Raw genomic sequence first — 17,501 nt, 5'->3', positions numbered from 1 at the left:
TACCAAATGCTCCAGCTTTTCAATTGCTTCAAATCCAAAGCCGGCGACTGGACTTCTTTTTTCACTAGCTCATTCAATTCCAATAACTCAGTAGCTTCCTGAAAATTAATTTTCTCCTCTACAGCCTTTAAGAAATCCATCCCCAATATTACATTCGCCTGTAGGTTTTTCACTACGAGGAAAACCACCTTCAGGTATTTATTTTTACTCGCACGTGTAAGGCTATCTTTCATTCACACTGTTTGCCTTGTGCGGCGATCACTCTCGTTACTTCGACCCCAAACATTCTTATTACCACTTAAAGATTTTCCGAAAAATATTGTCCCCAAAGTTAATTTGCGCGCGTGTCCAGTAATGCAGACCGTACCCTCTGTAATTCAGCATTCCTAACTATATTAATTTCTTAGCATCTTCCGCAGTTCTCTCTTTTGAGACTTATTTTGGTGATCACCATTAGCGGATAAAAATTTCTTCCGGTTATCAAAATGTCTACTGCAGTCAAAGCATGGGTTTCCTTCCACTACAAATGTAAGAAAATAGCCGCTTGACCTATGCTTATTTTCGGTTGTGCGCGTACTCATTGATACTCGTCTACTTTCGAACCTTACCTCTAGCCTTAAATGATTACTCTAGCGTACTCGGATTTCGTAATTCAACAAAATCCTGAATTTAAGGTTATAACCTAGGCAATATTATTTGAATAACCTCTGCATGAAGCTTTTACCCACATCATAAGCTCACTAGGTAGTTGTATTTTCATTACTATGAACTCGTCAACTATTCAACTTTAGTTTGATATTTATCAAACAGTTCCGCTTCTAATTTTGCCTCATCTTTCACCACAGAAGTGCATCCACAAGGGAAGTTTTCCACGGGTGTGCTTAAACTGGGGAGGTGCGTCAAACCTGTAATTCTCACTGCCTACTCCAACCGACAAAAATTTATGGGTGCCTATGTACCAGCTCAGTGCCTGTCTTGGAAGAGCGACGGTTGCTATCGTAATCTTCTGTAATTCTGCTACTGGATAAAGTAAAAAGTGAGTCTCTGATTGTTCAGAAAGGTCACTACCAAACTTCTGACAGGTAAAGTACTTGCTATTTCATCGATGCTGGTATCATGTTTACGATGACTCAAAAACCTTCCATCGGAATTCCTGGTGCCGGTGGAACTTGCAAACTCGGAGGGGAGCAGTCTAAATATTTTTTTATCTTGTAAAATGATCCGTAATTTGTTCGGACGCCACTTATAGGTTTAACTTGATCTCGGAATGCTATTTTATTCTAATAACTCTAACAGACGTGAAGCGAACCCTAAAGGCGTGACGCTAAGTCTGAAAAAATGACAAAGGCGTAACCTTTTTATTTAAACAGAATTTCGAAAACAACGGCCCTCTCCCATGCTGCAGTTTAACCACAACTCTTGGTAATGCAACGAAATAGAACAGCCAAAATATAAATCGAATTTTGAAAAGTAATCAAAGATTACACAATTAAATACTATACTAGAAGCTGGCGTCTGAATTAAAATGTGGGGAACGAGAAAACGCAAAGCAGAATAATTGAAACTATCAGAGCTGGCAGGTAACACGTAGCGTACATGCAATGCCAAACATGCTCTGTTTTAAAATCCAAAACCCTCAGTTTAAATACTAGCTACTCATTTGCATTCTGACATGGAATACGGGAAGAAGATCCTTAGTAAAGGCTGAAATTATAAATAACTGATTAATCAACATAAAACTCCCTACAAATATATTATTATTATTAATACAGTTAATCTTATTTATATTGTGCAAGAAAGTATATAAACATATTGTGTGTATAAGTAAAGAATATTTTAAATTGCGAATAAAAACCATTAACTTTCATTAAAAAATAAATTTTAGAATTAGACTTGAATGAAATGTAATAGATAGTCTGCTCCCCGTATACGAGTGAAGTGACCTCTTAATAATCTTGTGGTAAGCCGCATGCAGGGTATTATTTGGCGTCTTTTTTACATTATCTTATCTCATTCAGCATAACATGAGAACTTAAGCGTACTTTTCAAATCAAAACTATCTATTAATTAACAAATTAAGCAATTCAAAGCAGTACTTATGATTATCAGTTTATTTTATTTTTAATGCATCTAATAGATTAATTCACAGAACGTTTAACTCTTATCAAAATTTAATTGCATTAAATTTAAAATCGAACTTTAATGTATTAAATTTATAATAGAATTAAGCATCGATAAAAACGACTTTCGAGGGACTACTGAAAAATATCGTTAATCAAGATTATCAATTAATAAAAAATGGTAGTTGAATTTTAATATTTAAGCATACTTACCAAATATCCAGCTCTGCAAGCATAGTACTTTTTAAAAAGTCCGTAATGCAGAATATCTTTGCTTTATTTTATATGTTTCGAGACGGATCAATTAAAACAATAAGGAAATCAATTATTTACACTAAAATATTGTAAATTTTATTCAATATAAAATATTAAAATCATATGAAAATATTGTTATAAAATATTTTTTCTGTTATTTTGCTTAAAAATTCTTAAATACCATCATTAAAGCATTACCACAGGAATGTGAAGAAATTACAGATCAATATTGTTTCAAAGAAAAAAAAATGTCCAACCTCATCAAAGAGTAAAAAGGCTGAAAATTCAACTGGAAACGGGATTTCTTAAAGTCTGCCGCGTCGACAGAATGTAAGTTCACAGCCATTGCAATCTCTTGATAAGAAAGCATAGAAAGAACAAAAAAAAAGTAGAGAAAGTTAAAAGAGAGCTATAAAAGTAAATTCAGGTCTTCGGCATTTCTCCTTTTTATCCACAAAACTTCACAACCTTACGACAGAGGGCGCTGATATATAGGGACTCTCAGAAGCAGCGCTTTTCATCTTGCCGTTCAGTTAGTTATTCCTAAAACTGTGCATCGTAGAGAGTGGACTTCGGCAGGACATTCTGCCTTGCATGCTAAAGTGTGTTTAAGTTGTTTTGTTGGTAACAAACGCTTCTCCCATAGGATTATTTGTGGAGTGTTTTTCAGCTTTGAAGCCATATGTGCGGCAAGGAAAGTTAACTCCTATCAACAAAAATATGTGAAATAAGAGCTTATAGAATATTTTGGGAACTTTTCCAACTTAAGTTTTAGTAAGTAAGTTAACTTTTTTTGATACCAGGATTTACTATTTGAAATATGATGCTGCGAGGTATTAAGTAATGTTTTCAAGTAACTTTAATTTTTTAAAATTTACAAACATAAAATACAATGTTTAAAAATGTCTTAATTCTTGCGAATTTGTTGACAATATATTAAAGACTGAAACTAATTCCTCCACTACATTAAAAAATTTTCAGTTGAAAATGAAATTGATAAAATGTATGAAAGAAAGATATAATGCAAGAAAGAAAATTAGTTAGTTAGTAAAAAAAGAAAGTTAGTTCAAATCGCAGAACTATTTTTGGAGTCGATTCCACATAAATGGCTTATTTTTTAAACGCATTTTAGAAAAAAAAAGCATTTTGAGTTCATTAATTTAGTTGGCATGATAAAATTCTTTCTTTTTTTTATCCCAGCATAAACCATAACAAAGTAAAAAAGGTATTACAGTACGAAAACTTTCGAGACTTATTTTAGATATAAGTTAAAAGTTTGCTTTGAAGATCATTATATGAATCACTCTGATAATCTAAGTTTATAACTATTTCCTAATAATTAGTTTCGTTGGAAATATCAGTTGTACTTTTATAACAAGAAATTAGTTCCAGTCATGTAGAAAAAACAATATTAGATTAATAGGACTGGTACCATTGTATTAGAGGATCGATACCATTATATCATACGACTGATGCCATTGCATTATCATAAAGATTTAGGATGCTACTAGATCTTCACTTTAAGGAAATTCTAATTTACTGCATTTATGTTTCGTAAATAGAATTTTTGTTTATGAAAAATATATGTAATTTGAAATAATTTCTTACAAATGCTACATTAAATTTGCTACAGAATTAATTGTTTAAATCATTGCATAACTTACTTAAAAAGCTCTAATCACCTCTTTCTTTGGAAAATTCGAGTGATTTTTTACTTTTGATTATGATGGGTATCTGAGACTTTTTATCCATTAGTCTCATAAAATTTTCCTACAATATATTTCCGAAATATAAAATTATATTTCATTAAATTGAAAGTACAATCATTTGATTCAGGCCATTTCTATCCATAAAAAACATAAACTATGATTTTTAATGTTTTGTGAATTGCATTATTCGCAGCACGTAAACATGCGCATTTCAGTTTCGAAGGACAATTCCAAATAATTATCACAATATGATACTTTAAATGATATGCTACCTTTTCCCGATTTTTAATTTTATATGAAATCTGCTTGTTCGACCCATTTTGTAAATTTAAAGATACAATGTGCTTTCCTCTTATTGTAGCTTCACATGCTATATATAAACATGTAAACTGCATTTAAAATTTTCATATATTTTATATTATATTGCATGCTAGTTAAATTTCGCATTCATTCACAAGTATTGAATTTCATATTATTTAATTCTTAGCGACTCTTCTAAAATGCATTTTGCGAGTCTGTATTCCTATTTTGATGATTTACAATTTTTATCGTACTAATCAGTCGAACTAGCTGGGACCGACCTTACTCTCCTTTCAGAAAACAACATTGATTGTTTTACTGAAAGGAGAAGTATTTTGTCTTATTGAGAATTTAACATGAAACTAATCTATAAATGTTATAACCATTTCAGCCGTATTTTTGTTTGTAGGTTAAGGTTACTCAAGTTTTACCAAGAAAAATAAGCATAAATCGCAGGATCTATGAAAAAAATATCTGCTAATAATACTTTATCTTGTAGTTTCTGATATTTATTACAATTAGTTCCTTAAAGTCTATTCTCTTGGATAAAATTAAAATTTATGAACACGAACTTTTACGAATTAGACAACCAGTAATCTAAGTCCTATTAGATATAGCTTTAAGTCATACTACGTTTAAAATTGCACAGTTCTAATAAAACGTTCTTCTTTCCAATTAATTTATTTATACAATTAATTACAAAAATGATCACAATGATAATTTTTCATTTTCTTGTCTACTCAAACACATAAGCCGTGTACCCATCTATTGCATTTTAGTTAAATCTTATTCTGTTCCCGGTCTATCTCACAAATATTACAGGGAGACAAACACGATGTGAAACAATATGGTTGACTGGGAGGGAGGGACTCGTTTTTGCCTCAAGAGAGGCAATTGTTATGAAATTACGCCTAATATTTATAAGGTACTACCTAAGCGGCGATGCGACGAAAGTTAACCTTTTGCTTATTTAAAGCATGATTCTCATTTACATTTTCCTGCTGATTTCAAAGTTTATAAAAGTTTTCCAAGTTATTTGAACAAGCGCATGAGAAAAACAGCAATAACGTCGAAGGGAGAGAAGGGATTTCATTTTAAAAACAAGCAAACAAAGGAGCAAATATTCGTATATGATAAAACAGATCTGATTTTTGCAACGCTATACGAGAACCAACGTCGTTCCATAAGCATATCATTATTTGACAAAACAGCTGTTGACCAATATTTTTAACCATTAGATTCGTTAACAATTTTCAGGTCGACTAGCAATATACATTCCTCTTTCCGCCTAATGGCACTAAGAGTCCTCTCACCCTCAGAACCAGGTACAGGGGTTCAACCCCTGCCCTCACACCTCTGAAAGAGGAACGAATCGTTTTTGAGAGACCGATCGTTGTCTATGATTTGCTACCTGCCAGTCGCTCGGGCTGCCCGTCGCAGAGGGACATTACCCAGCAAACCCGGAACGTTACCCCTCCCGGGCTACAAGAAGCATCTCCTCTAGGACGTGCCAGGCCCATGGGCCGGCCAATAAGTGACATTTCCAGGTCCTCCAAAACCACTAGGTTCGTAATTTATATATCCCCGTGGTCGAGACTGCCTAGATACATATCCTAGCCAGTAGCTTCGCAGAGTTCTCTACGTCGACTACCCCGGGGAGTCAAAGGGGATAAATTTGGAACATTAGAAACATACCAAAATCGATTTCCTGAGTAATATTCATCATAAACTATAAATTTTTCAAAATAAAAAATGAGGCAAAAATGTTTAATGTACGAATTATACGAATTAAAAGCTACTAATTATTACAAATGAGATAAACCCAACAGCCTGAGATTCTCCAGTTTCTTTCAAATTAGGACTTATACATTAATTCTGAATAACTATCTTATCGAACCTACTGGATTATATCAGAAAAAGATTATCTGAAATACATTGACTTTTAAATATATGTGTTGGCTAGGATGATAAAAGCTCAGTGCAAATGATCTGAACGTACAGTTTTAAATATTTCTTACTTCCTATCGTATGCAATTTAAGTCTTCTCTATCAAATTATCATCTTCAGCACGCGTTAAAATTAATCGTGAAATTTTTAATAAGTGCAGAAAGTTTTAAAACAATAACCAATATTAACTAATTCCTATTTGAGCTAATAACAATTCATAAGCGATATGTGTACCGAATGTACGGGTAGATACTGATGCAATATAACTTCAAGTAGAGACTTTGTCTGACATCAAATTAAGGGTCGGTTTGGACCAATGAGGCACTTAGTCAGCGATTAAGAAGGCCACTAATTTAGCTACGAAAAATTAGGACTTCATTTTATAAAATCTGATGTGGGTACCACGGTTTATTTGTATTGTCTATTAAATTATGCACATTTTCTGCTGCAGTTTGTTTAAATTTAATTCCTCGAATTATTCTAACACAATTAAATGATTTCTCAAAACGAGTTGAAAATGACATCAAAGATAGCAAATTTTGAAATTAAATATGCTGGTCAAATTTGTCGTCTGGGAGTCCCACTTCTTATAATTTTTTTTTTTTTCATAACGAGTATAAATTTAAAATAAATTGCGCAAAGGACGAGCAAAACGCTACTATGGAAAAACAAAGAAAAAGAATTTCAGCATCACGGACTGCTTTTTAAATAAATGAAAGACCCGTAATTTGAAATTCGACCAGCCCATTATCATCCTATTTAGACGTACCTCAGATCAACTGAAATCGTTCTGAAAACAGATAATGAAAAGGCAGTGGTGTGGCTATTTACAGGAATCTAAAGAGCATTACTGATTAAGTTTACTTTAAACCGTAGAAGAAGGATAGAAGAAATAGGGGCCAGTGATATATGTATAGTCGATATTGCAATTAACGGGCAGTCGCGTTTTATTGGCATCTGTATACATTCATTCTTTACTTAATTCAGCCGATTTATAATCGTTTCTCTTTAGTGCGCTTATGAGATTCTCTCAGTCAAGTTTGCTCATTGACGAAGAGTTAGATACAGCTAACAGACGTACCAAATATTACGATGGGAGATTTTAATAAAGACGACAAAAGAAATGAAAAAGCATTCGATTTCCTAAAACAACACTTTGGAACATGGTACCTTTAAATTATTCACGTATATCTGCCAACTTGCTTATAGATCGTACATTCACGCAAAATATTACTACACAGATATTGAATTATGTTTGTTATTTCTCGTATCATCGTTTTAGTTAATACAATAGTTACGAATAGAAATTGTATACAAACTTGAATAAAATTACTTAAATTTTTAAACAGAAATTACTTTTCGAAAAAAAATCCTGAATGACAAAAGGAAGAGTAAATCTAGGTATTAAACTCTAGCGGTCGTTTGAAAATGACAGCCTCCCGTCAATTTAGCCCAAATGGGCTATTAGTCTCGAAACGGGATTTTGCGTCTTCCACTGTAAACGGCGAATCACTTTTAAAACTGTTGCCACCAAATACTATTGCTCTGTATTATCTTTAAAGAAAATAAATAATGAAGAATCTGCATACATATGTTCCTCGCACAGTAAAAAAAATGACGGTACTAGAGCTATTAAACTTTGAATAACATAATTTCCCCTCCCCCCCCCAACGTGTGCACATGGAAGTCCAAATTTTGAATGTCGAATTATATATTTTATAATTTGCAAACCTTTAATGAATTTTGGATTGAAAAAGTCAATGATCTGAAAGCGAGCAGTGGCAACACTGTACGAAATAAAGTATTTTTATCTCCAGCGTGCGAGACTGTCGGAAATTCTAAAGATATCCTGTTTTAAAATATTTTGTGATTTTGCTGTTGAACTTCATATAGTGCAAGTGCGAAGATAATGGTGCTTAGTAATAAAGCTAGCAGGAGTGAGAGAAACAGCAAACTGGTATAATCGAACTCAGCGAGAGCGTAAGAAACTTAACAAATCCTTTTGAGCCATCGTTAAAATCTGAATATTTTTAGATTTTTTTTATTTCCTCTTTATTTATTAATTAATTAATTTTTGTATTTTATATATAAGAATGCTTAATACTGGTAGTTCTGCCTGAACTCGAACCAGGCAAATGGATGATTGTATGAGTGTTCCCTGTGTATTTATCATCTATAACGTGAATACGAGCCAATTTTCCTTAGAAGGTCGTCCACGAAAGCATCCACTCCGTAGAAGATATGTGCTTTGATAAATTTAAGTAACCTAAGCTGACATTTTGCATAATCACTGAACGTTCTTTTTGTTTTATTTTTTAAATGTGTCTGTATTTTTTTACTGATGTAGGCTTTGCAGTCCATAAACCAAAGTTGGCATGTTGCACTGTTATTAAACCAAAAAAAAATTGAAATTGGCTATATATTCGATAAGGTAAAAATATTGTAATGAACAACAAGAATATGAATGAACTGATTTACGTTATTACTTTCCTTCGTTAACGATATGCATATATATTTTTTGCAGTTGCAATCAGGTTAATTTAATAATTTTTTTTTTTTTTTTTTTTTTTTTTTTTTTGTAATTTGCAATGGATCGAGGAAAAGGTTAAAAGAAATTTTGTGTTATAAAGAATCCAACCAAATTATGAAGATTCAAATTAGTGACACAAATTCATTTTCAAAAGTACTATGGTTTACTTTTATAGCACTGCATACACTGTTTTCTAATTTGAAAATTTATTTTTGGAGTTAATGTCTTGAGACTGAGTGGTAGCTTTTGATAATGAACTACCAAGACGGAACTTTGTTAGGAAACGCCGTGCCGCTCATAATAATGATTATCTCCACAGTACCTCTCTTTTTTTGAATGGAAGCTCTTAACAGCAGTTTTCACTACAGAAAATGTCTTTAGATTGATTAATCATTATGTCATTGAATTAAAAACGTTTTCGTAGGTCATCATTAACTCAAACTGAGTGATGCGCCAGTTACTAAGAGTCTGTTTCAAAAGATTTAACGCATGTAAGTTCACTGAAGCTAAGATGGAAGACTTTTAAGCAGGGATATTCATAGACGAAACGTATCGTACCTCATTTCTTTTGTTCCATGTTACTGAATACAGTTTGGCATTGAAAAGCAGTAATTGGAACCATTGCTATTATTCTATCCACATTTTATTTTTATAGGATCAGTATAGTTGCATATATTTATAATTATTGCCGCCTAATATCAAGCGAATCTGCATACTGATTTCATTTTCTCTTAAAACTGGAATAAAAAATCTAAGGTAAGGTGTACATTTTCATTCCCTTAGTTGTTCTCGTTGGTGAACTGATTGTGGCAAAATACACGATTGCTATCTGACTTAGGAAAGGAACGCCTTTGTGGAAGACATTCAAAAATTGTGGTTTTTCAATCTATTTTGTTGCCTGCACCACTTTCACCATGGCTAGAATATCGTTCCCCATTTTTAAAACTTGAAATATACATATATATATATATATCTTTTCAAATTAGATTTATACTTTTAACATGTTTTTATAAATTAAGCAACAAAAAGGCAAGCGTTGATAAATACCAAAAATTGAATAAAAGCAGTTTTTCACTTTCACTATAGAGACATTAGGTTATTTCGAAGCAGGAGACATGAAAAATGAGCAATGCCCTCGGTGGGACTCGAACCTCGGACCTATCGAATACGCGCCGAGTGTGCTGGCCTTTACACTGAAGGCATGCTAAGAAGGCGGGAGAAATACCTTATATACTCCCCTTTTAAAGGGCGACTGGGGATTAGACGACCCGATCGACAAATTCTGGTGGTAGAGAATCATCATCTACCACCATTTTATTTCGGGCGCCACTGCAGTGACATTAGGTTACCCCTTGAAAGCAGAGGTCATGATAAATGAGCAATGCCCTCGCTGGGACTCGAACCACGGGCCTTTCGGCTACGCGCCGCGTGTGCTGACCACTGCACCAGAAAGGCATGCCAAGAAGGCGGGAGAAATACATTATATACTCCCCTTTTAAAGGGCGACTGGGGATTAGGGGACCCAGTTGCCAAATTCTGGTGGTGGAGAATCATCATCCACCACCCTTTTATTTTGGGCGCCACTGTAGTGACATTAGGTTACCCCTTGAAAGAAGGGGTCATGGTAAATGAGCAATGCCCTCGCTGGGACTCGAACCACGTGCCTTTCGGCTACGCGCCGCGTGTGCTGACCACTGCACCACGAAGGCATGCCAAGAAGGCGGGAGAAATACCTTATATCATAAACTAAAACTAAGTCCTTAAAAGTTAAATAAAAGGTTGACTGAATTCCCCCTCCCACTGAAAAGTACGTAATTCCTCCCATGATTAATTTTAACGTGTTTTTATAAATTAAACAAAAAAAGGCAAATGCTGATAAATACCAAAAATTGAATAAAAACAGTTTTTCATGTTCATAAACTAAAGATGTACTTAACATTTAAATAAAAGACTGAATTCCCTCTCCCCTGAAAGTAAGTAATTCCTCCATGTTTCAGAACCTTTTTCTAAGGAGAACTGGATTGCATTTACAATACACACAAAGAAAAGCACGAATATTCCATCTATTCATTCCGTTCTCTTTAATTTGAGCACAGGTGCAGCAACAAATCTTGGGTGGTCTAATTCACAGTACTGGGTACGCTAAATCATTTTGAAAAGGTTCATACCTTTCCTGGAATACCAAGGGAGCGAATACGAAAGAACATATCGTAAAACTTCATCCGTCATTTATAACTTAATTTGTATACACGAATACATTAAAAAAGTAATTTTCTCCTAAAACATTTTCAGAGTTACATTTCAGACAGACTAAAAAGTGAAGATAAGTAAACAAGTGAATATGGTTGAATATGATAATTTCATTTGTTTCGATTCAGGAAACCCAAAATTAGAAAATAAAAACCAATAAATGCAAGGATGGCCAGCAACTTTATTGTTGTGGTGATATTTTAGATAAAAATTAGTTTTGAATTTATTTTTTAAATTCAGAAATTCAGGCTTAATATATTTAAGCCTTCAGGGTTAATCGATGCCAAGAAATGGGAAGTAGAAATGAAATATAAAACATTAGACTATAACTAATAATTCCTTAAACGTTAAGCCTTGATTGATCAAAATTTGTTTTGGGATTCACCTGGAATATAATTGTAATAGAATAATTGTCTCATTAAGTTCTATCCAAATTCAAAAAAGCTTTTCTTACAATAAAAATACAAAATTCGCAAGTCTAAAACCGATTAAAATGACAAACAATGACCAGCTATTGCCTTAATAGGAACATTTTTACGGCGGACTTGTAAGGAAAATTAGCTCAGACTCTCGTTACACACAAGAATTGTGTGTGTGTGTGTGATTATGGCAAAGCCTCGAGGGCTATCTGCCTAAGAGGAGGGATGCCTTCGTGGAGGACGTTCTAAGGGAAACTGGCTCGTATACACGTTACACATCGTTACACACAAGAAAAATTCAAGATAGCTAATCCGTTTGCAGGGAATTAAATCAGGTAAAAGCCACAAATATTTAGTATTTTCGCTCGCTTGGTGCAGTGGGCATGAAAGTTGGCAGAAGATATAGAGAATGCAGAAATGTTTGTTTCTCTGTCAAGAAATGTTTTCGATATCAGGAAATTTTTTAAGATAGAAACTACACATTTTAATTAACATATTGAAAGAAAAAGCTGATTTGTTGATCTTTGTTAAAAGCGGAGGAATGAGCAATGATGTGAGAATATATGTATATATATAGATTTATACACTAATGTGTAAAATTAAGACATTTCGCACATTATATCGAGTTTCTGAACAACTAATGGACAGATTTTATGAAATTTGATATGAATATAGATTTATAACAGAGAAAGAGACGTACAATTCAAAAATCTTTTTATGTATGCATGATTATCAATAAAGTTCTTAGTTCAGGAATGTCTAAAATCCACGTTGTGATATCCAAATAAAAATGAATCTAATAATGGATGTGGTCCCGTATCACAGCCAGACAGATAGCGCAGCGTGACGGCCTACTGGACATGCGGCATTTTAGGAGTTCCTGTCGCAATCGATCCACTGCTACAGGAAGGCAATTTTTTATTTCAAGATAGTTTTCGGTAGAGGATGGCAAGATGAAATTCTTTACCAAGAGCGTCGTAGACATGCTTTGTAGAGTAATGCTTTGTATCCCAGACATGCTTTGTAGATTCCTAGACATGCCACATGGATTGTCCAGCCAGGTCAGGAGACCTGGATGGACAATCCATGTAGCGAATATCCTCACTTTTCAACTGGTCGCCAACCAGCTGAGCTCTATATTGTCGGAAAATCGAACATAGTGTTGTAAGATCTGCTCTCTATACTTCATAATAGTCAAGGCGACTTTGTCAAAGCGCCTTTGTGGGGTATGCGACCATCCAACATAATGGTATAATAGCATTTTTAATATTTCCGGAGTCTTAAGAAGCTAGAAGATTAGATGTTTAAACATTTAAGCTTCAGCTGTTTTTTCAGCGGTACATTCTCTCCTGGCAGCTAACTTCCTAAGAAGAAGGTAGAGAAGATTCTTTCTATAGGTTTGAGATTCGTTCTTCTTCTTCCTAAGAACAAATTTCAGACTAGCTCTATGTCAAAGAACATAAATGAACACGGTAATGAACGTCATTCCTCTAAAGCGAACATCTCTACAGAAAACCGAAATAGGTTAGAACCGTTGGTTGTTATATTAAATAAAATCACCGTTATTTCAGAATACAAATTAATTCCGTCATATTTTAATTTGAAAGTTGCATTAAGAACGTTCTTAAATGGATCAATTACTACTGTTGTAGGTGAATAAAGCTTCACTAAGCTTAAATAATAAAATACTATGCACAAGATCTTCCCTTTATAAGAAATTAATGTGTTCCTTCGCGGAAATCCAGCACGTCCAGCAAATATAGCACGTCCAAATAGCAGTTAGAAAATCCGAGATTCAAGTTCCAGGGAAGGTGCAATTGATTTTCTCCGTCTTCCTCATGGCAAGCCTAATAAATCACTACAACTTAGTCAGCACAAACTTTTGCCGACCAAGATTATTCTTTTCACAGAATATGTCGTAAATAATCAAATAGATTTTGGAAAATATAATTGATGATTCTTCATTATTGGTGAGAAAGGCAAATAAAATTAAATTAAAAACAAGGTTTGAAAAATTAGTGCAATAATTTTCTTTTATATTTATTGTAGTACCATACTACGTCAATGCTATTTGTTATTTCGACAATTCTAATATTTTTAGTCCAAAAGAGCAACTTGCCCTAAAAGACTATTATTTTCGTTTTGCCATTTTACATTAAAAATTTACACGGCTGTATACCTTTACAAATTGTTGCCACCAAGTATTATCGCACTGTTTTATATTTAAAGAAATTAAATAATGAAGTATTTGCATAAATGTTTGTATGTACACTGTGGAAAAAAAATAGAAATGGGACACTTTTATGTCTCTCGTTCTACTAGGCCGATTGACAAAATTCAAATTGCTTTTTTCATGTCTCGAAAGCGCGACTTAGGATACATATTAGATTTATACATAGCATTGTTCTAACACAGGTATTTTGACACAAAATCGGACTTTTTCTGAAATAACATATCAAGGCTTTTCCATATTTCGATTCTACGATTCAAATTATGCCTAGGTATTCAAATTTGTAAAATTTGGTGCGAAATTTAAGGAGACATTCAAAAATTTAGCTTACCCAATTTTTTCAGTTTTCGCCAAGAATAATTCACTCGGAGAACTTCTTAATATATGGCAACCAATTTTCCTCTCCCTTCCATAATGCTGGAGCGGGAAAAAAGGCACTTCGTTCCTACCTTTTTACATTTCGCATGAGCGGAAAAAAATTTACATCGTTTCTACTTCCAAGTTATTTTAGCAAAACGTCTAAACCACATTTGATGTTTTATCGCTTTCCGCAAATATGCCAACCAATATATAAACTCACGTAGATCTTCGGAAATTTTGAATCAAAAACTTAACGTTTTTGCAAATTTGCTTAGAAATACGTATACTTTAAGATTATGGTAAAAATTTTATAGATTATAATTCAAAAATATTTTTGAAAATTTTTTAAAAATTATTTAAAAATACAAGTTTTAAAAAAAATCATAAAAAATGGGCGAATTTTATATGGAATAAACCTAAATTTCGAAATGTGAAAGGAAGAATCAAATAAGTTTAATAAAAAAACAGAGATTAATAAATATATACCAAACTCGGTTAACATTAAGGAGCTAAGAGGTTGAAAGCTAATTTCTTAAAAACTACTTGTGCGATTCTTACAAAATTTGGTAGTTTGGCGTAGTTCGAGTCGTAGAATCGAAATATGAAAAAGAAAATGGTATATTATTTCAAAAAAGTCCGATTTTGTGTCAAAATACCTATATTAGAGCAATGCTTTATATATAAATTCATTTCATATTCTAAGTCACGCTTTCAAGACATGAAAAACGTGAGTTGAATTTCGTCAATCGGCCCAATAGAACGGAAGATATAGAACTGTCCCTTTTTTTTTTTTTTCCTTTTTTTTTTTTTTTCCTTTTTTTTTTTTTTTTGCGCAGTTGCGCAGTGTAGCTAGAGCTATCCAATTTGGAATGACGCAATCTTACAGCGAATATGGGCATCTGGGAAGCCCATATTTAAAATTTGGAATTTGTTTTATTATCGATTTGGTAAAATTTTAACGAATTTTTGATTAACAAACTCAAGGATTTCAAAGCGAGCAATGGCAACGTTGTACAGAAAAACATTTTTATCTCCAGCGCGTGAGACTGTGTATCGGAAATGCTAAAGATATGCTCGATATAAAATATTTTGCGATATTGCTCTTGAACTGAATTTTATGGTTTAAGTGCGAAGAACATGATATTTAGTAAATAAAAGTAACACAAATTGTTAAAAATACGCTTCTTTAGACGTAAGTTAAAATCTGAAACCTTTCAGATTTTTCTTTTTTTTCTTTCCTTTCTTTTGTATTTATTGTATTACTATGTGCATTATTTTAATGCTATTTCCTATTTTAACAGAACTATAGAAAGGATTCACGTTTTGCAGTTTTAAATAAAAACCTTTATGCCAATTATGTTCTAGATATATATAGCTATGATTAAAGCTACGACAAGAGTTACCGTGTTGTAATCTTAAATAGGTATTTTGTTGAATATAAAAGTGCACAGGTATGGTTAACTTATGCTGGGCGTTATTCAGCCTTTTTGTTTGAGTGAAAATGTATCTAGGTACGTGTGTATTTACAGTACTAGTAACAGTTTAAATCTTTAGGGAGTCAAACTTAGCAAGATATTTAACGTCAGGTTTTTCTGCATCTTTCGTTTAAGCAGAAGGTGGATAATTACCATAAAACTGAAAAAACAAATAAATAAACAACAAGTTATTGAAAAATTCTGAAAGTTTCCAGATTTTAAAGGGTCGCTCAAAAGGGTTTGTTAAGATGTTTTATGCTCTCGTTGATTTCGAAGTCTACAAGGTCTGATGTTACACCCACTTCTACTAACCCATTTTTTTTGTCATTTTAGTTTTGTTATTAAGCATTCTTTTCGTCTCACTTACACCATTTACAATTCAACACTAAAATTACAAAAATTTTAAAAGCAGCATAGCAGTGTGCGTTTAGAATTCCCGAGGCAGCGTCAAGTATTCGCATACATGTTCCTATTTTTTCACCCTTTTCTCAGTTCATCATATCAAACTTCAGTTTTCTTCGTAAGACGACTTAGGAAACATATTTTTTCACTTTTAATTATAAATGAATCATGTAATTTCCACAAAACATGCGCAAAGGAAATACGAAATTTTTATTTTAGCAAAGAAAAAATAGAAAAGTTATAAGGTATTTTCTCTCTACCTACAGCATGTCTTCGTGGCAGCGCATTTGGAGCAGATTCGAGAGGTCCAGATTCTAGTCCCGCTGAGGGCATTGCACATTTTTCATGTACTCCTTCAAAATAAACTAATGACTCTACAAGTGGTGCCCGAACTAAAAGCTGGTGGATGATAATTTATCACCACCAGAATTTGGCAATTGGACCCCCTAATCCAGGTAATGCATATACGGTAATTTCTCCCTTCTTCCAGCATACCTTTGTGAGGTAACGGTATCCCATTCGGCACGTATTCGAAAGGTCCAGGTTCGAATTCCGGCGAGGGCATTACTCATTCTTTATGTCTTCCTCTTCAAAAAATCCTAATGACGCTACGAATTCACTAACATGAATAAACTTTTCTTTTCTTTCTTTCTTTCTTTCTTTTTGCCATCGATAGAATAAATGGCCTACTGGATAAGCTGCTTATCAGCCTGTTATGTCCCTTTGATGGAAAAAAAATCTGAAAGGTTTCAGATTTGATATTACGTACAAAAGGGCATTTTTTTTAACATTTTGTGTGCTACCTTTATTTATTAAACATCATGTTCTTTGCACTTAAACCATAAAATTCAGTTCAATAGCAATGTCGCAAAATAATTTTAAAATGAGCATAGGTTTAAAATTTCCTATACACCGTTCTGCGTGCTGGAGATAAAAAAATGTTTTTTTCCCCGTAGACTGTTGCCATTGCTCGCTTTGAAATCTTTGAGTTGTTACTCAAAAGGTCGTTAAAGTTTTACAAAATATAAAATCGATCATAAAACAAATTCCAAATTTCAAATTTGGTCTTCCACATGCCCATATTAGTAGGAGGATTGCGTCACTCAAAACTGGATGGCTCTAGGTAACGGTGTTTTATCACAATATGAGAAATATGCATACATTTATGCAGATTTTTCATTATTTAATTTCTTCAAATATAATGCAGGACTCTAACATTTGGTGGCAACAGTTTGAAAAATGGTTCGCCGTTTATAGTGATTCAACGCAAAATTGCGAAACGAAAACCATAGTCCTTCAAGGACGAAGCTCCTTTGGACTAACAAAGATAAATAAATAAAGAAAAACTGAAATGTTTCAGATTTTAAACTACGTCCAAAGATGCGTTTTTTAACGTTTTGTGTGTTACCTTTATCAGGTTCTGTGTTCCTCCTTACTTGCTTTGGGAACATTAAATGACTTGACTCGGAACAGGGAGCTTACTAAAGCTATGTTCAATAAATGT

General features: G+C 33.3%; 1 protein-coding gene across 1 annotated transcript in view; it reads left to right on the top strand.

Annotated features, from left to right (window-relative positions):
* Positions 1–2,945: 2,945 nt before the first annotated feature.
* The window catches only part of LOC118196742 (transient receptor potential-gamma protein-like), a 712,826-nt gene continuing 698,270 nt past the window's right edge, over positions 2,946–17,501 (top strand). Inside the window, exon 1 of the mRNA XM_085813073.1 lies at positions 2,946–3,153. The gene's annotated coding sequence lies outside the window, so the exon portion shown is untranslated. The remainder of the gene's footprint in view (positions 3,154–17,501) is intronic.

The sequence above is a fragment of the Stegodyphus dumicola genome, chromosome 3 (assembly GCF_044657685.1).
Source record: "Stegodyphus dumicola isolate Sdum_Otavi_A_Nest chromosome 3, ASM4465768v1".
Lineage (NCBI taxonomy): Eukaryota > Metazoa > Arthropoda > Arachnida > Araneae > Eresidae > Stegodyphus > Stegodyphus dumicola.
The sequence above is the reverse complement of the archived record's forward strand: the minus strand, read 5'-3'. Positions and strand labels throughout refer to the sequence as shown.